We start from the raw sequence: 23484 nt of genomic DNA on the forward strand, positions 1-23484 counted from the left end.
AAAATTTGTGATCAGTTTTGTGTTGGCTAGTTGCACAGTCTCTTTCTGGTTTAAATATGCTACTGCAGCTAATGGGACTGTGATGAAGTCAGAAAAATCATGCTGGTTACAAACCATGCAAATGGTATCATAATAACAGAAAATATTGTGATTTGTATGATAGATCTGACACAAAAAAAATCTCTTGTTTTCAACAAATCAGAGGCTAAAATCTGAAGGAAGCTATTTCTGTATCTTGGCTGAAAATTAATGAGCTTGATGCAAAGTATGAGCAAAGAAACATGGTGGGAAATTAAAATCTTTCAAGAATCATTAAGAGCAGACATCTGGGTTTTCCAAAGTTCATTTACACTAAAACTAATTTTCCAATGTAAAGCCTTGGCAACCACTTTAAGCAGTTAAACATTTGATGATGCTCATGTAACCAAGGCACGCTAAATGAAAACTTTCCTGAGAAATATTGTCTTAGCCCTTAATGCAATTAAAAAAACCCCAAGCAATATATCTCATGTATTTGAAATTCTGTAAAGCATTGTAAACTGCAGTTAAACAGGAGATTTCAGATTAAATCATGGTTTGACAGGAAATAGCTATGTGGGACATGATGGGAAGGAAGGAGGAATTTCCTTCAAGAGGAAATTTTGATAGTAGAGGGTTACTGATGGAGCTCAAGAACCAGACAGCAATAGCAGTGATCAGAGCACTGTGTCCAGGTCCAGGGTGACTTTCAGGTTCTTTGTGAGGCAGTCACTGAAAGACAACTTCAAAGCTAAGCTGGATCGAAGTGAGATGATTCCAGGAAAGCATAGAGGATTATCACTTCCACAGTTTTAGGTAACAGTGACATGCCTCTTGAATGTTGTATATAATCAGAACTTCCATGTTTAGGACAACCAAAGCAGAACAGATGCTGGAAATTCTCCACTTAAAAGATTTTCAGGAAAGGTGCTGAAGGTACAGTTAAAACATTTGTATGATCATGTCCTCACACAGGCAGTGTTTAGATGAGCTGTAGCTTTATGTAGGATGAGTGCTGAATTAAGGCTTTGGTTGCACTGCACTGCTTAACTTGGACTCAGTGTCCTCATCTGCAGAAGAGACTGGCCAGTCATGCCATGGCTGAAATCAGTGCTTAGGTCCATGGGCTCCTTCCCAGGAGATGCTGATCCCAATGGCCAAGGAGCGTTAGAGTTTGTATATGAAGCTGAATAACATACACCCTGTATTGCCACAGTGAGTGTGCAAATCTGGGGCAAGGAACACGCTTTGCCTTCAAGCTGTGCTTCAAGCAGTGATTCTAAATCTGGCATGTTTAGTTTTCAAAACAAAGGCTATTTCCCTTTATGAAGAGGAATACTTAAAATATAAAGAGAAAGCTGAGACTGGACAGACCTTTAGTCTACTAAAAAATCTTACAGATCTTCAGTGACCTGAAAAGAGAAAATTGACTTAACTGTCATCTAGAAGATGGGCAGAGCAAAAGTCAGGCCTTTGTCACGCCACGTGGACTTTCTTGCAGCCTTTCACTTTGCAGCAGTTGAAATGTCCTTCTGTAGTTGTCAGTGATTGTACAGAGAAATAATTCCAGTCCCCTTGCAGTTCCTCAACATCACACTATTACTCAGAAAATCAATTACTTCAAGGAAAAAGCTGTGGCTATCATAGGAGACACAAAACAAAGACCAGCTATATCAGCCAGGTGGAATTTGCACAACCCTGGTTTGCCTTGCCCTGCTGCTGGATGTGCAGTTTCTTAGGCTGCCCTTTGACTCCTTGACATTCTGAGGCTTTGCAAAGATATATGCCAAATTCAGGAGGAATATAATATTTGCTACCTTTTCATCAAAGTCTATGAGAATAAGCCAAGATCACTGATTATTAGGCTGGGTAATATCGCTGTGAAGAAGGACCACTGCAGGAGACAGTGCCTCAAGTGGATTTGTCCCATGGCAAATGCAGTTCCACTATGGCAGGACTTAGGACATGTTTAAGGTTGCCCCAAAGGCCGTGTCCAACCATTTGTTCTCCAAAGCAGCTCAGCTGTGCTGGATTTCTGCCTGCAGTGCTTGGAGCTTATCTGTGTCCAGTAGACCCTGGACAGCAAATCCCCCAGCATCAGTTCTCATATTGGCTGTTCCTTGCCCTCTGACCTTTCCTTTCTTTTCTCTAGCACCCCTAAATAAATAAAGACAAGCCCAAGGGGAAAGAGAAGTAAGGCAGAGACTGCTGAGCAGGACGACAGTACTTCAAAGGTATTAAGGGAAAGCAGAATAATCCTTTGTGACCCTAAAAGACCCTGGTTCCTTCTCACGCTTCTCTTTCCTGTCTCCTCCATTGTCCACCCTGATTCTCTGAGGATCTGATTCCTCTAAATGAAATCAAGGCAGTATTCTGGCAAATAGAAAGATTAAAATAGAAGAAGTTTGGTGGTTTTATTGTTGGTAGTGGTTTTTTAGCTATTTGCTATTTGGCTTATTTTGCTGATCCTGTCTACAAAACAGCCCTCATGCAATGCTGCTGTGAAGAGGTTGGGGCTGATTTACATCAAACAAATATGCCAGCAGGCAAATATTCATGCAACTTTACCTTGAAATTGTCTAAGCAATTAACATAATTTAGATAAATTCAGGGCAGTAGGTCCTTACCTGCAAAAAGTTGAACTTCTTTTTCCTTTCCAAATCCTACAAGGAAGTACACTGAAGAAAAGCTTCTAGTTTTTTTTTTCCCAGTTCCATTATTAAGTCTAATAAAAAAATAAAAAATTGAAATAACTACAAAGCCATCTCAGGAATCCTAATATTCAGAAAACCTTAAAGCTCATTTCAGACCTTTATACTTATATTACTCTGTGGGCTTTGTAAGAAACTACTGTAACTGAACTGTTCTGCAAGACAACTCATGAAAAGAAATGGGATTTTTCAATACAAAAATCCCTAAGCAAATCACTTTTACCCATTCCTTCTCAATCTCCCACAGTTTTCACTCACACACTTTCCTCTGTAGTCATGAATACCAAGACACCTGTGCCCAAGTAGTTTTGGACCATTTATATGCAACAGGGAGGACAAAGGACATCAGCAGCAGTGGCCTCAACATGTATCTTGGGGTTTTTAGTTGTCTTTTGTATCTTCTAGCAGTGGATGCTGTGTTGGATTGCTCGCCTTGTGATTTTGACTCACCCTTTGTAAATGTTTGGCAAAATTCCTGAATTTCACAACTTTTATTTTCCTTGCTTGATAAGCTGTAGTCCTGTTCTTTGTCCACTTGTCAGTTCTAACTTTAGTTGTTTGTTCACATGAAACAACAGATAATGAGCTCCATGGTGATTAATACATTCCTATCCCTTTAAACTTTGTTCTGCTGTTTCCTCTGGTGCTTTCGCACACATTTTCCCATTCTTACTCCATTCACACCCCTCTTCTTATTTTATTAAAAATTTCTACGGTGCTAATGGAGTCACTCCTAACTTCGGACATTGGAACGGACAATTAATTACAGGCCCCCAGGATGGCCAAATTCATGTGGTGAGAACTGGGCAGAAGCCCACAGCTTTTTTTTGTTCAAGAACCACTAAAAATGTATTAGACATGATGAAATAAAAACCTGAGTCTCATGACCCACATAGCACATATTGTTTTTGATATCCATACAACTATTCAGATAATTTGCCCTTGGTTAATGCTGTGAGAGCTGTTGTAGACTCTTGAAAATGCATCCTCACCTTCTGGGATTTTCTAGTTCAGGCACACAGCAGTCCTGCTCAGTTCTAGTGGAGGCAGATCACTGCTGAAGCACTTCTGCACTCTGTGATTCAGCCATTTTCTCTAAGACGTACAAGCAGGAGTCTCAAACAGCTCTTCTTAAACTCTGGCAAAAATGCTTTCTCCTAACAGCAGGAGCATAAGCAAACAACAAAATGTCATTGTCAAAATTATTATAGTGGGATGACAGAGTGCATCTCCATAGTAACAAGTGGGGCTAATGCCACCTCTTGCAGCATCACAGGCAGCCACACAAAAGTTTCTTTTCCTTTCTGAAAGAAAAAGTCATGAAGGATCTCAGTGGCTGCTCAGCCCTGGGAGGTGGAGAGCCATTAAATGCCTCTTATGACTCCTTAATACCTGCCTGGAGTGGGTAGTCAGATATCCCCACAGCTATGAGCAGCACCTGATCCTCCTTAAAATTGCTTTAAAGGAAGTAGCAGGATATAATAGTTCCCTCCATGAGCCCTCTTCTGTTCATCCTCAACAGAGCAAACACAGTCACATCCCCTGCAAAGTACACTTTGTATTTGCAGTCAGTTAATTTTAAATAATTCTGTGTTTCATTTTGGAAATGAATTGAGTGGCCAGGTGAGGATGTGGACAAGGAGATTTTCTTATCTCCTTAACTACATGCTTTGTAACTACCAACATTTTGACAATTGCAGATGTACTATGCTTCAGTAGCATTGAATACGGATAACGATTAGTTCCTTGAAATTCATGCAACGGCAAGAGGCTAAAGTTTCAATCCTTAATTTAGCTGAGGCTAGAATTTTGCTCTTTAGGTGCTGTTTAAATCTGTTGTTCATCTCCAAGTTAGACTTTCAGCTGGTATGAACCAGAGCAGCTTAATTATTTTAATACGTCTGTGCCATTTTCTCCCCTCAGTACCTTGTCCTATTGCCTGTCTTGTTAGCTTTATCTCAAGGCTCCTACATCTACAAATGCTCCTTGCAGTTCCCATGACAAAGCTGAGAAATACATGCATGCATTTAAGAGGAAACATATCCCCAGCATGCACAATTCTCCACTCTGAACAGCACTAGCAGCCTCCGGGTGGGTATTCTGATCCTAACACATACAAACAATTTCCATAAATGTCACTGCTAGGTACCTGACTCATCCCCCCAGGAACAAAGCAAACTTTCCAAAGTAAAGCCAGGGTCATGATGAAGACTGGCACAAATTTTCTGCTAAGTACTTTTCTTTGTGCTTTTCTGTCATTATACTTGAAAGAAAGTTGCTGCCTCGGGCCTTGATTCTCCCACATTTGGTAGATACCTGCTGGGGCTAATTCATGTGAAGCCATGGCATTATGTACCTTTATGTACCTTGAAAAGATGGTGTGCTCAGGTCCCCTTAGGCTCCCAGCTTTTCTGGAGAGTGTGTGAGGTAAAATGATTAATAGGAGTCTGTGAGCTCTTAATATAACTCACATTCACAGTTTATGGCTTCTCCCCTGCAATACATCACTTCCTCCCTTTCCATGCAGTTTTTCATGCAGAGAAGCCTTCTTCTCTATTTCTTCTTCCAACAGAAACTTTGCAGAAGTAAAAGCCAATCATCTGCTCTGCATTTGCAGAAATGTTTTCTGATACACATCAGACATAGCTATAAAAATTAATAGAAGATATCTGAAAAATAAAACTACAAGAAATACCATATAGACATGGAATTTAGTGACTGTTAATATATAGAATTATATATATATATTATATAGAATATTAATAAATGTCTGATATTCCTAATCTGTATTTAAAACAATGATGGTATAAGGAGATAGGAAAATATCCATATATAGATTTTTTTAGATGAGGTATAAATTGATAACAGGCAGGTTTATTTGCTAGGCAGTGATTTTCACCTTAATAATTGTCTGATTTTACTTTATGGCATTTTATGACTGATAGTTTTGTAACTGCTTTTATGGCACTGCTTCTGGAAATTAAACTATCTGATGTTCATTCCTTCACACCACTGAGTGCAGGTCATCATTTTCACTAGGAAAGCAGTGAAATCTTAAAGATGGACCCTTTAACATTACTTCTAGTCCAATTTCCTGACAGTAAAATTATATATGCTTTGCTTGAGTCTCTGCTTCTGTTTCTGCCAATTCACACTTATTGAACCCACTGTCCAATTTCTCCCTAATTTGACAGCAAGTTTGGCATGTACAAGTACAAAGCTTTTCAGATCTTAATGGACGTTGATGTCTGGATATGTGAGAGTCACCAATTAGTAATGTCTTAGGGTACAAGATGAAGAATTCACATGTGACCCCTTCTGCCTGGAACCAACCCACCCACCAGTGCATGGTACCTCCAGCAGCATCACAGCAGTCATTGACCTTATACTCACCTCTCCATAAACCCAGGAACAAGCAAACTTGAAGAAGTTTATGGGGTAAGTGAAGTGGGGACTGGAGGAAATACAGGTGACTCTGGGAGGGCTGAAACACAGAGACAAAGGAAAAGCATAAAGGACATGAAAGTGAACAGAGGAGTAAGAATATAGAAGCATTGTGGGAGCTGGCTGGAAGTTGGAAAGGTGAGAACAATGAGATTTATTGTTCTGGGTTTGCTGAAGGATTTGGGGGAGACAGGATATTCTTGGGGAAAGGCATTTATAAAATGAAACCTTTTTGCATCCTTATTCAGGTTCCTAATCTGATTCTTCCCTCAAGTCTGCCTTTCCAGGAGGCAAAGTTTGAGAATATGTGGAACAGATTCTGAAATCTTCCTTTCACAAACTCTCCCCCCCCCACCCCGTATTCTATCTAAAGCATTGTATTTCCTTTTTAAAGCTGTGATTCAACTGCACACTCAGGCTAGCTCCCATGGCTGGTCTAAGACTGCTGACTTTGACATAATCTTGGTATTGTAATGCTTTGTTGGATTTTGTGCTTGAGAGTCAATCAACCACTAATGTATCAGCTGTTGTTATTAACACTAGTAAAGAAGAAAGAATGGAAACATCTTCAAGAGAAGAGAGAGAGCATATTGTGAAAGTAAAATAGGAAATTGCAGCCTGGCTAACCCTTGTTTGTGAGATTCTCCAAGGAAGCCTTTTATGCAAGGATGAAGTGTTCTCAGAGTAACACATCAGGAGCTTTTTAGGTGTTCTGCGTGATGGAGTTACAGTGACATTTAAAAACAGATGCATTGCAGATCTTCTATATACTGTTGTCTTAGGAACTAAAAAGTTTCCCAGAAAACATCCTGAACCAGAAAGGCTCAGAAAATTACTGGAAAAAATAGTAGAAATACATAAGATCTGAAAAAACATAATGACTAAACATAGAAGACAGAAACAATGATTCAGATTAACTATAATCTGTCACACCAATTATTAGTCCCTGTACTCCTATTTTACTAATTTAACAACAATTCCTGAATAAATTTGTTTCTCCTAAACAAACACTTTATGTGAGTTCACATAATTCTGTCATCTAATTATAACTTCAGCTTCTCCAGGATCTCTTATTTGGGAATCTGTTCATTGGTAGTAGTTGGAACCAAAATACAGCTTACAGAAACATACTGAAAGAGGAGAGGTAAAGGAAAGGCACAGAAAGATTTCTTGCCTCAGTGATATAAAACAAATGAAGTGATGGAATCTGCTACCAGGCAAAAACCTAGGCCTGGCTTCTCATACCTTTAAATTATTCTCATCTCAAGTTGCTTCAAATAAATAAAATTTGAAGGACATGCTCTCAAAAAATACACCCTTTACTTTTTAGCAGTCTCTGTGTGATGTTTATTGACCAGTGCCCTTGGGGAGTTTTGAGCAAGACTGGAATGATACCAGCTCATTCCTGCCAGCCTGGGAAAAACTGCTCAAGAGCTGCCTTCCTAGAACTGTCTCCCCCAATTCTGAAAGAAGGATTTGAATATCTATGAACTTAACCCAATTTTCCTGACAGGCTGACAAAACAGAGGGGGCTTTGAGCCCTATGTTGCTGCACTTGAACCAGGCTAAATTCAGTCCCACTTTTGGGTTTTGTTCGGGCTTTGGCTATTTTCTGTGTGCTTTTTCACTCTCCCTTCACCATTTGCAGGAGTTATCTGTACCTCAGAGGCCCCAGACCTGGCCCTATCCGACCTTAGGGGGCCTATGAGCCTAATATAAGCAAAAATTTTAATTTTATGTATCCCACTGAGACTGACAGTTCTTTCTGCATTTTTTTGGTTTGTTTTGGTTTTGTTTGTGTTTTGATTTTGTTTGTGTTTTGATTTTGTTTGGGGGTTTGGGATATTTGTTTTGGGTTTTGTTTGGTTGGTTTTGGGTTTTGTTTATTTTTTTTTTTGTTTGATTTGAGGTGTTTTTGTTTTGAATTGTTTTGGAGTCTTGTTTTTTTGTTAAAACTTTTGTTTTTATTCTCAATTTAAAAGATAAGAGCTGGATACACAAGCAAATACTGTAGTACAGAACAGCAAGGGGGGTGCAGGGAAAGCATTAATTGCAGATTGTTTTTGAGCACTCTGTAAATCTTATTTTGCATTTTAATGTGGGGCTTTGGGAAAATAAAAGCTATGTGCTGCTCTTCAGTGCCAGGAAAGTTCACTCATTTCTCTGTCATCTGCACAAACGTCTCAAAGTGTCTTGGGAGTGGTCAGAAACATCATCTGGATGAAAGGAAAAACAGTTGTTTCATGGCATTAGGAAAATAATCTCTCCATTTGTACTGTGTCTGTTTTGTACAGAAGTCAAAAGGACCCTGTGCTGTGACAAATCTGGAACAAAAAGTTAAAGCTGTCTGATGGTACTGCTGGACCTAATTCCCCTCCAGGTTTTGCAAATGTGCAAATCTGGCCCCTCCTCTATTCAGCTTGAGGAACTGCTGAGCTACCTCTCCCACTTCTTTCTCACCTTGTCTGACTTTCCATCAAGAAAAAAACTTTCCATATTACACCAGGGATATTCTGTGTAGCAACCTCCAAATATTCACCTTATATAGGTCCTGCAGTAAATGCTTAGCAAGCTGTATTTACACCCCTTCAATGGCATGGCCCTTCAATACATAAGCCTATAGTTTTTCAGAATTTCAGTATGCCCGTTTTCCCTCTTTACTTCTTCCTAATTTACCTCCAAGCATGATGCAAAAAGGCTCAAAAACAGCTGAGTTTTTCAGTGCTCTGAAAATAATTTTTGAGGCATGGCTTGCTCATTCAGACAGAAAGAAGAAAATGTGGATGTTCTTCTGAACTAGCATTCACATTCAATGTGATAGATACACTTTTTGCTGGCACTATGCCATTTTAACATGTGGGATGCAAGTACTTTGCTGCTTCGGCAGACCACTGTGAAGAGGCTGATTCCCAGCCAGGAATACAGAAAGGCTGGTCTCAAAGGCTGTGTGCCTGTACTTAGTGATGAATAGGAAATGAGAGTCTCTAATCCATCCATCTCTGTTTTGGGCTACTCTCCATATTTCTAGTCACCTCGGGCATGTTTGAAGAGTGCTAATTACAATGAAATGTCCCACTTGCACTGACAGGAATTACTTTGTAATAAAATTAGAAGGGTTAAAGGTGCCTGGGTATGCTCCTTAACAAGTCTTCTCAGCCCATCTGAATTTCTGCAAGCTGATCAACTGGTCTGAAGGTCATGTACATCAGTCTGTGACACAGCTTCTAGAGGGACAGCAGCAGTAACTGTCAAATATTGAGATTATAGAAGTTTGTGGAGCATTAGGGGATTTTTTCTTCCCAAAGAGAGAAGGAAAAAAGCGTCTTAATCTCCTGTTTCTAATGTAGGCTGGTGCTGGTACTCACTATTGCAATGAGTTAAAGACCCTCAGCAAACACCTCATGTAAGTGAAATAAAGCTTCCTCCTGGCCCCACAGCCTGCCCAAAGACACTTGCAAAAAGTGACCTACAGAGCTGCTGGAAGAAAGGGACCAGATATCCCTTAACAGGAAAGTCTGTTGAATTAGTAAACACCTCTGGTTAGGAAAAAACTGTGAGCCCTTTGTTATTTTTCTCTTGAAGATTCATGAGGAGACATTCCATATATAATTAATGGGATTCTTTTTACTAAAAATTATTGTAAATATTAAATATACTTGCACAGTAAAAGAAAAATGGCAAGCCACCAATACATATCATCTATCAATCCTGATTGCTCACATATTTGAAGTGTTTCCTTTTTCTTCTCCTGCCTTTGGTGCTAACATGTCTGTGCATTATTTCAGGTGACAGAGAATTACTATAATTCTAAAAATAATTTATTATCTCCCAAGAGCAAAGGTCATTTTAATTTGGAACAAATAAATGTCAAATAGTGGATGATGTACAGGATAATAATTCATGGGCAGCCAGCCAGAGGAGATAGCTGTAATTACATTCAAGTTCAGGAAGACACGGAGAGCTGAAAGATGAAAATCTGAATGTTCTTAGGCAAGTTATCAGAGTTCATTTTGCTGCAGGATGTGCTGTTATCTGATTCCCTAATCCTGTCTGTGCCCTGAACTGATCTCATAAAAGAAGAAAACCTACAGGAAGAGGGGTCTTGTATAGAAGTCCCTCTTTTCTGAGAGCCCAGCAAGCACCGGGGTAGCTTTGTGGAGGGCACATGCTGGTACTGGTGATTCATGCCCAGTGGAGCTGAAGCAGGTTCCAAAAGAAGAGAAGCTTCTCAGTGTCTGTGGAAGCAAAATCATTAAGGAGAGAAGCATGAAGTGCTCAGGAGGACAAGGGCTCTTCCCAGGACAAAACTTGCTGGATAGTGTGGGACACATAAACATACCCTTTACTTCCCCTGCTCTGCTTGCTTTTCAATTTGCAGCATTAATCTGTTCACTAAGTTCATTAAGACACCCAGGTGTCGTTTTGATAGACAGGTATTCAAAAGAGTCAGTGGAGAGCAAGGCTTCCATGAAGCTGACAGTCTTTAAGCCAAATAATTCTCTTGGATTCAATGACTGTCTGTGTGCTCAGTGCTTGAGTCTAAACCCAGGCACTGTCAGTGCCACTTGGGATAGCCCCAGGTGTCTGAGACACCTTGCTGGACTTGCCTCCCTGTGACAGATACAGTAGAAGACCTTCATACCTTTGAATTTACTTTTGTAAAGCATGACTAATGTCAGGAAATAAGCTCTCAGTACCCAGGGCATAAAAAGCATTTAAAAATATTAATTTTCCCTGATGTACTATTTTCCTTTCCTCCTACTTCTGCACGAGTATCTAATGTTTGTCAGGGCCACAGACAGTCTCCAGAATGAGACAGCTGATTTGCCTAATTCAAAAGGCAAATATTGTGTCTTACGGTCCTGTTACTATTGCCCTGTTACTACAGCTGTAATTGATGCTGTTATTAGAGCTACAGAAGGTGATGAACTGGAAAATGCAGGCCAAGATAGGGCTTGCTCAGATATTTGGAGGCTTTTGGATCTGGGAAAAATGAGCAGCTGTTTACTACATTACCTCACTATACAGAGAAATGCTGTTTGTGAGGCTTATCTGAACATCCAAGATTTCTTGCTATTTAAGGATGTTCTAAAATAGATTTTCATTCAGCCCCATTTATAGCCAAAACTTGAGTAACCTATTAATTTTATGGAGTAATTAACAGAAAATAAACAGGAAAAAAAATCATCTGTACACATGTAAGAGGAGATCATTCTTTAGGCTCACAAGAAGCTTTTCGGTAAACCTGATGACAAACTCACTTCCAAATTGTGGAGGAAAATTAAGAATTTATGGTTTAAGTGAAGCAAAATCCAACTTTCTGAGAACTTAGTAAACACAGATCTTTTTCCTTTTATTAGGAGTGTGTATATTACGTGTTTGAACTATTCCCAGGAAAACAGAACTGCACATGAATAAGTAGAAAACTGCAAATTGCAAAGCAGATGTTCTGCTGACCTCCTCCCACTGGAATCTGCTAGCTGAGCTGCTCGGCTTATTCTCTCTTTCAGCCATCAATAAATCAACACATCAAGTAGGTAGAAACACAGGAAACTTTAACTAAGTAGGCGGAAATTTAATTGCAGAATTTGCAACAAAGTTGGGATAGTAAATGGAACCACATCTATTGCAGAAGGATTGCAACTTAATCCCTAGCAAGTTTCTGTAATGTTCATCATTATTCCCTTGGTGTTCAGCACTTGATAATATGATACTGGAAAAAAGGGATTTGGGATAAACAGGGAGTGAGTATCTTAACGGTGAAGATTGTTAGGCTGAGGAATAATGCTCTAGAGAAATAGTAAAAGCTTCATTATTTAGTGATATAGAAATTGCCTAGACAGAACACTGGAAAAATGCAGACAATAATTGTGAGTTACTTACCCTGGCACACCAAAAGAGAGGGGAACATTTCACATGTGTGTACATGATATTTTAGTCAATTATTTTAATCCCTAAATTCTATGATACTCTTGTCAAGTAAAATTGTTGTCAGCTAACCACATGGCTAAGAGTTGCATTGGAGATGTGCTTATCCGATGCCATGAATATTCACTGTGTAGTCCTACAAAGTATCACAATCTATCCTGCTTCTCTTCACTAATACTAAATAAACTTTATAGTATTGTAAATGTGGAGGGGTTTTTACTGCTTTGATATTCATGCTGATTTGTGTCACTATTGATTCAGACCATATTAGCAAGAAATCTTTTAAATGTGCCCTGAGGTAACTAATCTGCTTTTGTATTGTATGTTAGATCGCACAGCCCCTAAAGTGTTAAAATCACACAACCACCTCAATGAGATTCAGTGCTGCATAAGGAAGAGATTTTGTAGTCTGAAGCAAAGCTGGCCAAGGCTTCTAATCACGAAGGCAGCACCGAGGATCTATCACCTTGCGCAGAAGAAATCCTAAGAGGGTACATTTAGCAGGTATCCTATTTGCATACTCGTCAGATGTTGCCCTTCTGCTTTGCTCATTGAGCTTCTGCTGACTCGGCACATCTGCTCTTCCTCTCACTGTGACCCTTTTATCCAACAGGGTGTCAAACCTTGTGTTGCTGAGGAAGACTCAGTGGGAATATTTTCAAGGTGCTGAAAATATTAATGCTGAAAACTTAATAAAATGTTTTTGAGAGAACTGTCAGTTGGTTGTTAATTTAGCAAGTTTTTATTACAAGTAAATTGATTACAAATTGCAGTTCGCTCTTTCGGTGTTAGACATTCCAGATTGAGACTGTGTGCTGGAGGACTGTCAAGACTATCAGACCACCATATTCAAAAGGGTTTTCTTTCTCAGAGAAAGGATATCTTTATTTCTTTCAAGGGGGCAAACCATGCCTATGACTCATCTGTGTCTCCTTCTCCTTCTGTCCAAGGAATTCAGACACCTAATTAAATGGAGAGGAAGAATTCTCATGCTGAGCAGAAGGGGATTTCAGGGTGAGGAAATTTACTCTAAAAGTTGTTTTCTTGTCAATCTTTATCTTCTTCAACAATTACAGGGTATGGAAATAGCTCATGACAGCACAAGCGACAAATTTTAAATCCTAATGTTGCTATAGCTGCACCAAAGCCAACACTTATTGCAAACGTTCCCTTTCAGTCGATTGAACTCTGTAGAGAGACAAGTACATGGAATGTTGGTAAAAATGTCAGAAGTTGACCTAGAATTAATTCCTGTATTGTTGGCCATGAAATAATATAAAGAGCACCAGAATTCTCTTGCAATGAATTGCTAGATAGCTGTCACAACACAATTAACATCTTTCTTTTATTCATGACAGTTTTTCAAATCTGAATGTTTATATTACTGACTTCAGGCTTGCAAAGCCTGTGTCCTGAGGCATAGGGAAATGAACAAACTGTTAATAAAAAGGCAATAAATCCTCCCTGCTGGATGAACACGGTCTTTCTGTATATCCTTGAGATGCAACAGCAAGTATGCTCCCCTTTTGTACTGAGCTCAGTACTTAACTAGCAGCCTGCTACAGACCTGTCTGTAGTGTGACATGAAATGGGGGGCACTGGTCAAACCTCTGTCACTTCCTGTCTGCTTGTGCTCCTCTTTCCCCAGGAGTAGCACTCAGGTGAATTGTTCCTCCATCCTTCCCCTGTATCACCTCTCTGGTGTTTTGCTAAGGGGATGTTAGCAAAACATGCTAAGAGTGTTAACCCCACTGCTAACAGCACTAGAATGAACCTCATCATGGTTTATACAGGAAATCATACAAGGATTAAGCATAAGGTTGCATTCAGTGCTAGAAGACATACTCCTGAGATTTACAGTGATGAAGACTGGAAGATGAAGATCACCCAATCTGATCTGCTTCCTGAGCCAGGAGCTTTGACACTGTTACCTCCATACTAAGCTGGATCCCTTGGGCCTGACTAAACGCAGTCTTTGAGAAGGGCGTCTATCCTTGGCTGCAAAAAATGAAGTGACAAAGAATTTATAATCTCCTTTGTACCCAGTGGCCTATCACCTTCTCTGTCAGAAGTTTGTGTCTAATTTCTGCTTTGAATTTGGCTTCACTTCCAGCCACTAGCTCTTGATGTGCCTTTCTCTGCTACATTAAAGAGCCATTCAGTAACTGGTATTTACTCCCCATGAAGGTTCTTACATGCTATAATCAAGCTGTCTTCTGATCTGTCTGATAAGATAAACATATTGAGCTCTCACTGTTCTCTCTTTTATTTTCCCTTCCAGACATCAAAACATATCTGTGGCTTATTTCTATATCCTTTGTAGTATTTCAACATCCCTTTTAAAATGTTGACATCAGGACTGTATACATTATTCCACATCAGTCCCAATAATGTCACACAGAAAGAAAAGTCAATTTCCTCCTCCTACTCTCTATTCTGTTGTTTATACTGACAAGAATTGAATTAGCACTTTTTGCCTCTATATCACATAGGAACTCCTGCTGCTCCATTTCCTCTTAGAAGCCAATGTATTTTCAGTCAGTGCTTTCCAGGGTACAGAATACCCTTCTGCAAGAAGGGTTTGCATTGCCTGCTTTAAAATGAATGATTTGATTTGTCTAGGGTTTACCCAACCATACCAGCAGATGAACCTCTTTCTGGTTTCAGCAGTCCTGTTATTCTCACCAGAATTTAGTACTGCATCACAGGGGATTTTGTATTAGATCCCTAAAAAGATTAGACAATTAAACCATGAAATTTCCCACCAAACTCTACAGAGGTTCCTAGAAGTAAACCTGTCTGATAAAGACCCCCCCCAATGACAAGTTGTTTGAGATCTTTGAGACAGACATATTGTTGCTCATTATTTATTTTGTTGATGCCCTAGAGAGCTCTTTTGTTCTTCATCATATTGTGTGATACTAAACTGAACAAATTTGGGAAGTCTGAATAATACCACACCTGTTCAATTGCCACTGCCAGCAGGACTTGTAATCTCATAAAAAAATGAGAACAGGGTTGTCTGAAAATAGCTACATCCTTAAGGTGTATTGATGGTCATTAATTGCTTACATTCACTGTGTACTTATTCTTATGTCAGCTGGCATGCTACTTTGCCTGTAGCAGATGTACTTAAATGTCTGTGCAATTTGAAGGTCATTCCACTGCATGTTTAAATATTGGCACAGGAGAAGCACTTTCAGGGTCTTGCACACTTCCACTGATATTGAAAGATTTTGCGGGACATTACTCTGCTTGAAAATGTAAAAGACATTTTTAATCACTTGATTGCAAGTAGTGCAGGACTGACAGTTACAGGAATATATGTAATCTACATCCATCAGTGTCCTCATTTCAGATGGGATAGAGCAAATTTTCTTCCTAATACCTGTGGTTTGGATTTAGCATGAGAACAATGTTGATAACACGCTGATGCTTTAGCTGCCACTGAGTATTGCTTACACTAAGCCAAGGTCTTTTTTCTGTGTCTCATGCCCTGCCAGTCAGCAGGGGCACAAGTAACTGTGAGGAAACACGGCCAGGACAGCTGACCTGAACTGGCCAAAGGGATATTCCATACCATAGAACATCATGCCCAGTATACAAATTGAGGTCAGTTGGTACATAGGGGCTGATCTGCTGTGGGATGGGCTCAGCATTGGCCTGTGGGTGAGAAATTGTACTGTGCATCACCTGTTTCTCTTGGGTTTTATTCTCTCTCTTTTTCCTTTCCATTAGTGGTGGTGGTGTTGTTATTAATAACATTAATATATCTCACCTTATTTGAGTTAATAAACTGTTCTTATCTCAATACACAGGTTTTACCTTTTTCTGATTCTTCTCCCCACCCCATTGGGCAGGGAGGGAGAGTGAGTGAGCAGCTGTGTGGTGCCTAATTGCTGGCTGGGATTAAATCACAGCAATTAAACAAGGCAATGCAACATCCTGCAGCAACATACACTTCCTAATTCTAAGACCTCACTCTGCACTTTCTGAACAGAGTTTGTAAAACCTTTTTTAGTATCTTTGCATTTTCAGCACCATTATTAAAATTCCCATCTAGCATATAATCCATACTCGTGCCAGGGCTTGTTTTTACCAAAAATATCAGTTCCTTGATAGTGTCTTCTAATTCAGAGAGATACAGACTTTCCCCAATGCCTACCACTTTCTATTGGTTGCATATTCTTGTGAGGTATTTCCTGGTTTACCAGTGGACAAGCATGAAGCAAATTTCAAGACCCCACAGAACCTTGAACCTTGGACCTTTTCTTTTAAGAAGGTGATGAATGACAGCACATCACCATCAAATACATACTAAAATTATCAGACAAGCACTAAAACCTAATATCTCTATGTTTTGTGCACTAACCACAGTAAATGCTGGGTATTTAACTTAGCTTACCATCTAGTGACAGAGACTTTAGCTAACCTGCAACACGTTGCTACACAGAGTTTTCATCATATAACAGGAGCTTAGACAACTGACGTAGGTGTACACATCTGAATTAAGGAGTTTTGGACATGCTAAATTAATGTGTCTTGATTTTGAACTGAATCCTGCCCTTCTGGTTCCTTCTTGGCAACCTGGAACTGAGCCTTTCTATTTTCTTCTTTGTTTCCTTATATTTATTTTAGAATGTTGTCATCCCATACTGAATTAATTGCCAAGATGGCTAATCCTCTGAAGCAAAAGTGATCTCTGTAGTCCCTTAAAACTTTTCAGTCTCATAGTGACGGTGTGGTTTTTTTGCTTTTAGTTAAACTGCTTATTCTCAACATGTTTTGAAGAATTTTAGTTCCTTACTTTTACCCTCAAGAGTAAAGCAGTGTTAATTTTATCCTTTTTCATATCTACTCAGTCTTGCAGTAGCACTGCAGATGTTCAGGCAGTTCCTATCCTTTAAACATTCAGTTCTGCCTTTGTACCACAGCATCAGATGTAGCTCAGAAAAAGACATTTGTCATTAAAAGAGAAGTTTGGGCTTCAGTCCATAAGGCCACCAATGTAGTAAAGCTTTCTTCAACACAGTCTGACAATTCTTCAATTGTCAAACCATAATTTTCAAATTATCTCGTATAGCAACTTGACTGAAGAAGGGTTAAACCTATGTCTATTTGATCTTCTTCATGCTGAAAATATCTTTTCAGTTTCTCATACCAAGCCTCAATCTTATGTGTGAGAATCTACTAATAACCCATTAGACAGTGCACTTTTTCACTCATTAGACCTCCTTTCTTTGTACTGTTTGTTCCCATTAGCGAGACAAGAACAAAAAGTTGAGCTTTGTTCTTGAAATGGCATGAAGTGTCCTGTGAAGCCACTCATATTTCCTGCAGATTTTGATCCCTGTGCCTTGAGCCTGCCTTATCCGCTTAACTCCCAAGCAAGTTATGTCTTCTGTATGATGGGATATCTTGACCTAGGCATCTCTGCTGAGCTACAAGAGTGGAGATACCCATCTGTTTTGTGTTTGGGTCCCCTCATCCCAAAGGGTCCCCTGAGCTCTTGAAACATTGGGATGTGAGGCTGTAAATAAAGTAGGACAAAAAATAAGACTAAGTTGGGAATATGATAACATGGGTTGTGAGCAAGACCTGGTTTTGCAATTAATGTCACTGTTGAGAGTTGAAGGTTTTGTGATCAACAAAAATATGTTGCAATACTGGGATCCCATGCAATACAGCTGTGTGTAAAAGGCAAGATGTCACCACCCAGATGGAAAGTAGACCCTGTTGTCTTACTGCATTTTCACAAAACAAAGCGTAACACTAACTTTTCATTTACAAGCAGATTAATTGGTCATGTACATTGAATATGCCATGTGCACAGGAAAAAATTCAGCACAAAGCCCTGTAAGATGGCACCTGTTTTGAGCTCTTTCACCTAAACTCTCTACCTCTGGAAAACACACTTTAGCAATAAAACTTCTGTTTTGGTCTTTAGCAAATACTGGGTTTATTTATTAGTCCCTGATCCTGCATTCTTCAGAATCAATGGGACTAATGATTGGCAGAGTTTCATCCATAACTATGTGTTTATATTTCAGTTGTGCAGTTCTGAAATTGTATTTTAATTCTGTGCCATATCCATCAAGTAATTCTGTAGTAAACTGCAGGTAAATCTCTATTGAGGGCTATTTCCAATGAATCTCACTAACACAAATATTTATCCAGCAAGTTTCTCTTGATTCTAATGTAGAAATATCTGTTTCTCTGTCCCTAGGAGACAAAGTACAAGTCAGAAAATGCATTTGAGGCAAACAAAATTATTTGATTATGATCATTAAAGGATTGGCTGAATAGACATATTTGACCCTTTGTTCTTCATTTCTGTTTTACTATCTCCATAATCATAAAAGCCGTCAATGTAGTCATCTAACCTTCCTTGTTACATTGAAAAAAATGGTGATTCTGAGTTTTCAGTTGGTTCCACACTCGAATTTTGCCAAAATGGAAAATTTACTTCATAATTAAAGCACTTTAAAATCCCCTTACCTTTATGATTGCAAAATAGGTTCTATGTTCCCTATAGAAATGGATGCTAATTAGGGGAACTTTTAACCTCCCAATTACACAGAATCAAAGTTTACAGGCTTGCTGGAGGAAACATGCCCACGTGAGAAGACACTGATTTACATAAACTCTCTGTCAAGAATTTTTAATCTTTAACCATTAATTTTTTAATCATTATTTGCAGGACTCTGCCAAATCAGAGATTAGAATTTTCACTTTACTTTCCAGGGGAAAAAACAGACTTATTCTCTGCATTTCTCATTGAGATTGAGAATAGTACTGATTTTTCTCACTTGAGTCATAATATTCTTTGAGGATTAAAAAAAATAAATGAAATTCTGATGGCTGGTGTTTATACATGCCTACAAATGAGACTGATCACAAGTATTTTTCACAGATTTAAGGTTAATAATGAATGTTTCAAAGGTAACAATCATGACTTCTTACACCCCAGCCATGGTGCCTGGGAGAAGGAAGGGACTCATCCTTGTGTTCTGCCCATTCATCTTTCCTTATTTTCTTCTGTGCTGGAAAAACTGTTGGTTGTTGTTTCTCTTGAAGTCAGCCCCTGCTCTTTTTTGTTATTTACACTTACTTGTCTCTTTCTACCCTTCATCCAGACCTGCTGCTGTAACGCTTCTCAGGCAACACGAAATTGTGAAAAATGGATTCATGCTGTTTCACACCTTTCAGCACAGATTTAAACAGGAGAAAAATCAAAACAAAAGCTCTTTTTCAAGTGAAAAAAAGCAGAGTAAACTAATTACATTTCTTTCTTATCTTTTTATTGTTCATGCTGGTTCTTTCTCCTCTCTGAACTCCCTCTCTTGAATTTCTCCTTTCTATCTATAATAACGTCTATTTAAAACTTAGGAAGACAAATTGCCCAAACTGTTGGGCTTGTTCATGGGAATGACTTTGCCAAACTAAACTATTTTTCAGCCTTTTCAGAATATAAATTATTCAAGCCACATTTCAAGGCCTGGCCAAAATCCAGCAGGATGTTTATAAGAAAGTAGTCAGACAGTTCCTCTCCTCTAAGTAAACTCCAATAAAAGAGAAAAAGAGAAATAAAAGAGACATTTGAAAACAAGAAACCTCCAGCAGCACCTCTACCACCCTGCCTGAGACATTTTTCTTATGCCATCCCCTTCCCAGAGACTTATGTACAGGAGGCCTTCCCTTTACAAACCCTTGAAGGTGGAAATACTGAAAAATCCACTCTTACTCCACAATGATGTCAATACACCATATTAATTATGGTACAGTGATAAACTGTGGCAGACACAAGCTCTTTGTCATAGTCCATTGCTGTGTTGTAAAATTTTCAAACTATTCTTAGGCTTCCTTGTGCTACTGACGCATTTTATTATAAACTTGTCCTTTTTTAAGATTTATACTGCAGTTCTGGCCTGTATCATGGTGAGTGACACACGGTTCCAGGCTCTAACCTGAGAGCGTTCATGGTCTGTGAAAGAATTTATACTCCAAGTCAAATATTTCAGTTGTAAATTCTGCCTCGGCCTCCTTCAGGCACCACATCGACACACAATGGTTCTCACCACCACTGTGCTCAGATTTCTTTGTACTATAACGTTTTGAACAGAGTAGAGAGATGTGACAAGCCACAGCTTCTTACAAGCAGATAGCTATCCTGTTGGGTGGAACGAACCTGTGCACCCTGCTGTCCTTTTCGGGAATTTTCTCCTGCAAAATTAAAACCTCTTATATATTGCACAAGTTTGGTATAAAGGAAAAAAAAATCTAGAAATTCAGCACTCCTGCTGCTTCCCTGAAGTGCTGAATGATTACCTTTTCCTGTTGTGGTGAAAATCATATGGAAACTGGCTAAACTTTCTCAGGGAAATCCCTGAGCTGTTGAAAGAATCAAAGGAACCCACAATCAAGAAAGAAAGCCATGAGCTCTTTAAGGTCTTTCCAAAGGTAAAAGGAAAGCACCCCAGTGCTCACCAGAGAAAGGATATTGCTGTGAGGATGCTCACAGTAGCTTTGACCAACCTCACTGCAGTCAGGGAACAGACCACACTGAAACCTTCTCTTGTGGCTGGCAAAGACAGAAAGGACTGAGAGATGAGTAACAAGGATCTGCCCTAGCAAAGAAACCAGACATTACACAGGGACTCTGTCCCATCTCCCAGCATCTGAGAAGATGAAGCACATTGTCTCTGAGCACCCTTAAACAGGAGAGTCCCTCCACTCACAAGCATTTGGGGCTTTCTGCAAACATGTGAAAGGTGTCACAGACAAAACTAAGGAAAGTGCAAAAGAAAGTGCTGTGTAAACAGCACTTGTATCCTGATCCTTTGAGAAGGCTTAGCAAAAGTCCATCTAATTCCTTTCACCTCTATCTTACGGATGTCTATGAGGCAACGGTCCATGGGTTGTTTTGTGTTTTCCCTTCACTCACAATTTTGATCAATTGTAGCAACTACCCACATCCCTCTAAAGAGCTGACTAAGAATCCTCTTCCCTGCTCCAGCATGAAAACAGCATCTTTAAAATACTTTTTGATTCACAGTTTTTAATTCAAAGTTTATCTAGCTCTTGTCCAATGATCTGCATCTTCCTCAATACCTCTCAGGTCACAGAGAAGGTCTGAAACCACGAATCTCTGCCACAGAATAAAAAACCTTTTCTCAGTCCTTGTGATCATCACTCATGTGTCTGAAATATAACAGTGACTAGAGAGATTCTGAGTACAGAGCCTAAGCTGCAAAACTTCTTTACAGGAATTCTCTTTCAGTCATGTGGGGAAGTGCCACAGTGCTTGTAAAGCAAATATTCAATTTACATTGCTATCCACAATGCCAGTAATTAACTCAGTGGCTAATTTGTTGTTAGCTGCAACTAATGGATTCAAGATGAAACATGTTCTTGTTTTATAATGAGCTGTTCTTTGATGTACTTCCTTCTTGCACAGAATCTGAATATTTTTATTCAAATGCCCATGTTTATAAATTCCTTAAAGGGCAAAAATTAAATGTTGCATGCATATTCCCACCTTTCATAAGATCTGATGTGTTTCTACTGCAGCTCAGCTTTCAAGTTATACCTATTATTGAATGTTATGGATCCTCTTTTCCTATTCCAGTAGAAAATTCTGAATGGCTTTGAAACACAGAAAGCAATGAAAGGCAATTCATTTGCCATGAACAACCCAGAATCCATCTCCTCTTATTAAATAGCAAAAGTGGGTAGCAATATGGATTTTAAAGGTCAGTAATGCTCACAGTCAGGAAGGGGAAAGACCTTCTGAACTTACAGGAGGAGGCTTTTGATCCCACTTTCCACAGTATGACATTAACTGGAGCATTTATTTCCTCCTCTTTCCTATACACCCCTAAGATAATTTTACAAACAGCCACCCAGTTTGAGCTGTATCAGCAACCTCCCTTCTGCCCAAGGTCAGAAGGGATCCGAGGGAGAGCTGAGTGGGTTCAACCAGTGAACCAGTTATTCCCAACAGTGTATGGATCCAGAGGTTCAGATGTGCTGAGAAAACACAAAGAACAATTACATTTGGGCCAGAGTCTCACATCCTGTTGCAAGAGCCGGCCATGAGATGTTTTCTCTTTAAATGCCACTTATGCCTTACAAATTAATTAACAGAGGAATTTGCTTGCACTTCTGTTGCTCTCTTCTTTACGTAAGTGACCTTAGTGGGTTGCATAACCCAGCACAACACTGTGATTCACTGCAATGCTCTACCATATTTAGTCTTATTAGCAGCTATTTGAGAAACGCTGCTGCTCACTCTGGAGAGACATCATTTATAGTGCTATATAAAGGTCTCTATATTTTTCCCTCATGAAAAGGATTACTGCAGCATTCTTATCTGTAATGCAATCCAGAATAGGAAAGACTCATTGATTTTTGAGGAGGTGTTTTCAATATGGTGACCTGTTCCATACTTTCATTTGAAGTGTAATTATAGAACAAAAGACTAGGATGGGAAGTGCATGTTGTAGAGGAAAAAATCAAATGCACATTTTTTCTTGACATTTACTGAGAAAGAAACCTCGCCTGTTTTCTAAATGTTAATGAACAGTGCACACAAGAAGAACCAGGGCATTTCTTCACAGAGTTAAATACCTACCACGCTTACACCAATTTCAGTGACAGTATTCTGAAAAATAGGGTGACGGCTGAATTTTTGCTCCTAATGTTAGCTCTTTTACTGAAGAGGAACAACCAGAAGACAGATCTGCACTGCATGAGCATTTCAGCATCAAAGTCAAGGAATAAATCCCTTGTCACTTTGTCCTCCTGCACTGTGACTGTCATTTTCTGGATTTTGACAGAGCTAGTCCTAGTCTTGTTGGTGCAAGTTGAAGAGGAAAAGAAAGCTTGGTGCTAGTGTTAGTTTATTTTCCAGAAAACCCATAATTTTTGCAGCTTTAACCTGTGCATTTTATAACTCATTCTGTCTCCCAAAACTTGGGACAATTCATCAGATTTGACACTCTGTCAATTTTAACAGGAAATGATGTTTCTTGGAGAAAATAAACCTTTGATTCTGGTTAATCTTGATTTTTTATTTATGGGGATTGCCCATTTCCTGCCCCATCAGAGCAAACATCAACCAGGCCCTACAGACTTTATCAGAAGCAATATAATTTTCAAGCTGTGAGACATTAGGAAAATCCTGACAAGTGAAGAGCAATTTCATATAAGGCACCTTCTACCAAAAGTAATATTCAAGGGCATTTCCAGAAAGAAGTGAGTATCTTTGGATATTTGGATTTTTATAACTTTTTCCTTTTTCCGTGGAGAAATGAAAAAAGGAGGTGCCTATATTGCATATGTATCTATATTGGATTCTTTTAAAATAAGTATTTTTATTTTT

The 23484-nt window shown here is 39.2% G+C and overlaps 1 long non-coding RNA gene across 1 annotated transcript in view; it reads right to left on the reverse strand.

The window, feature by feature from the left end:
* Positions 1–589: 589 nt before the first annotated feature.
* The window catches only part of LOC134547930 (uncharacterized), a 62907-nt gene continuing 40012 nt past the window's right edge, over positions 590–23484 (reverse strand). The window contains exons 3-6 of the long non-coding RNA XR_010079648.1: positions 6123–6213; positions 3722–3886; positions 2646–2743; positions 590–1656 (exon numbers count right to left, since the gene is read on the reverse strand). This is a non-coding gene — a long non-coding RNA (uncharacterized LOC134547930). The remainder of the gene's footprint in view (positions 1657–2645; positions 2744–3721; positions 3887–6122; positions 6214–23484) is intronic.

The sequence above is a fragment of the Prinia subflava genome, chromosome 3 (genome assembly GCF_021018805.1).
Source record: "Prinia subflava isolate CZ2003 ecotype Zambia chromosome 3, Cam_Psub_1.2, whole genome shotgun sequence".
In the NCBI taxonomy this organism is placed as follows: domain Eukaryota; kingdom Metazoa; phylum Chordata; class Aves; order Passeriformes; family Cisticolidae; genus Prinia; species Prinia subflava.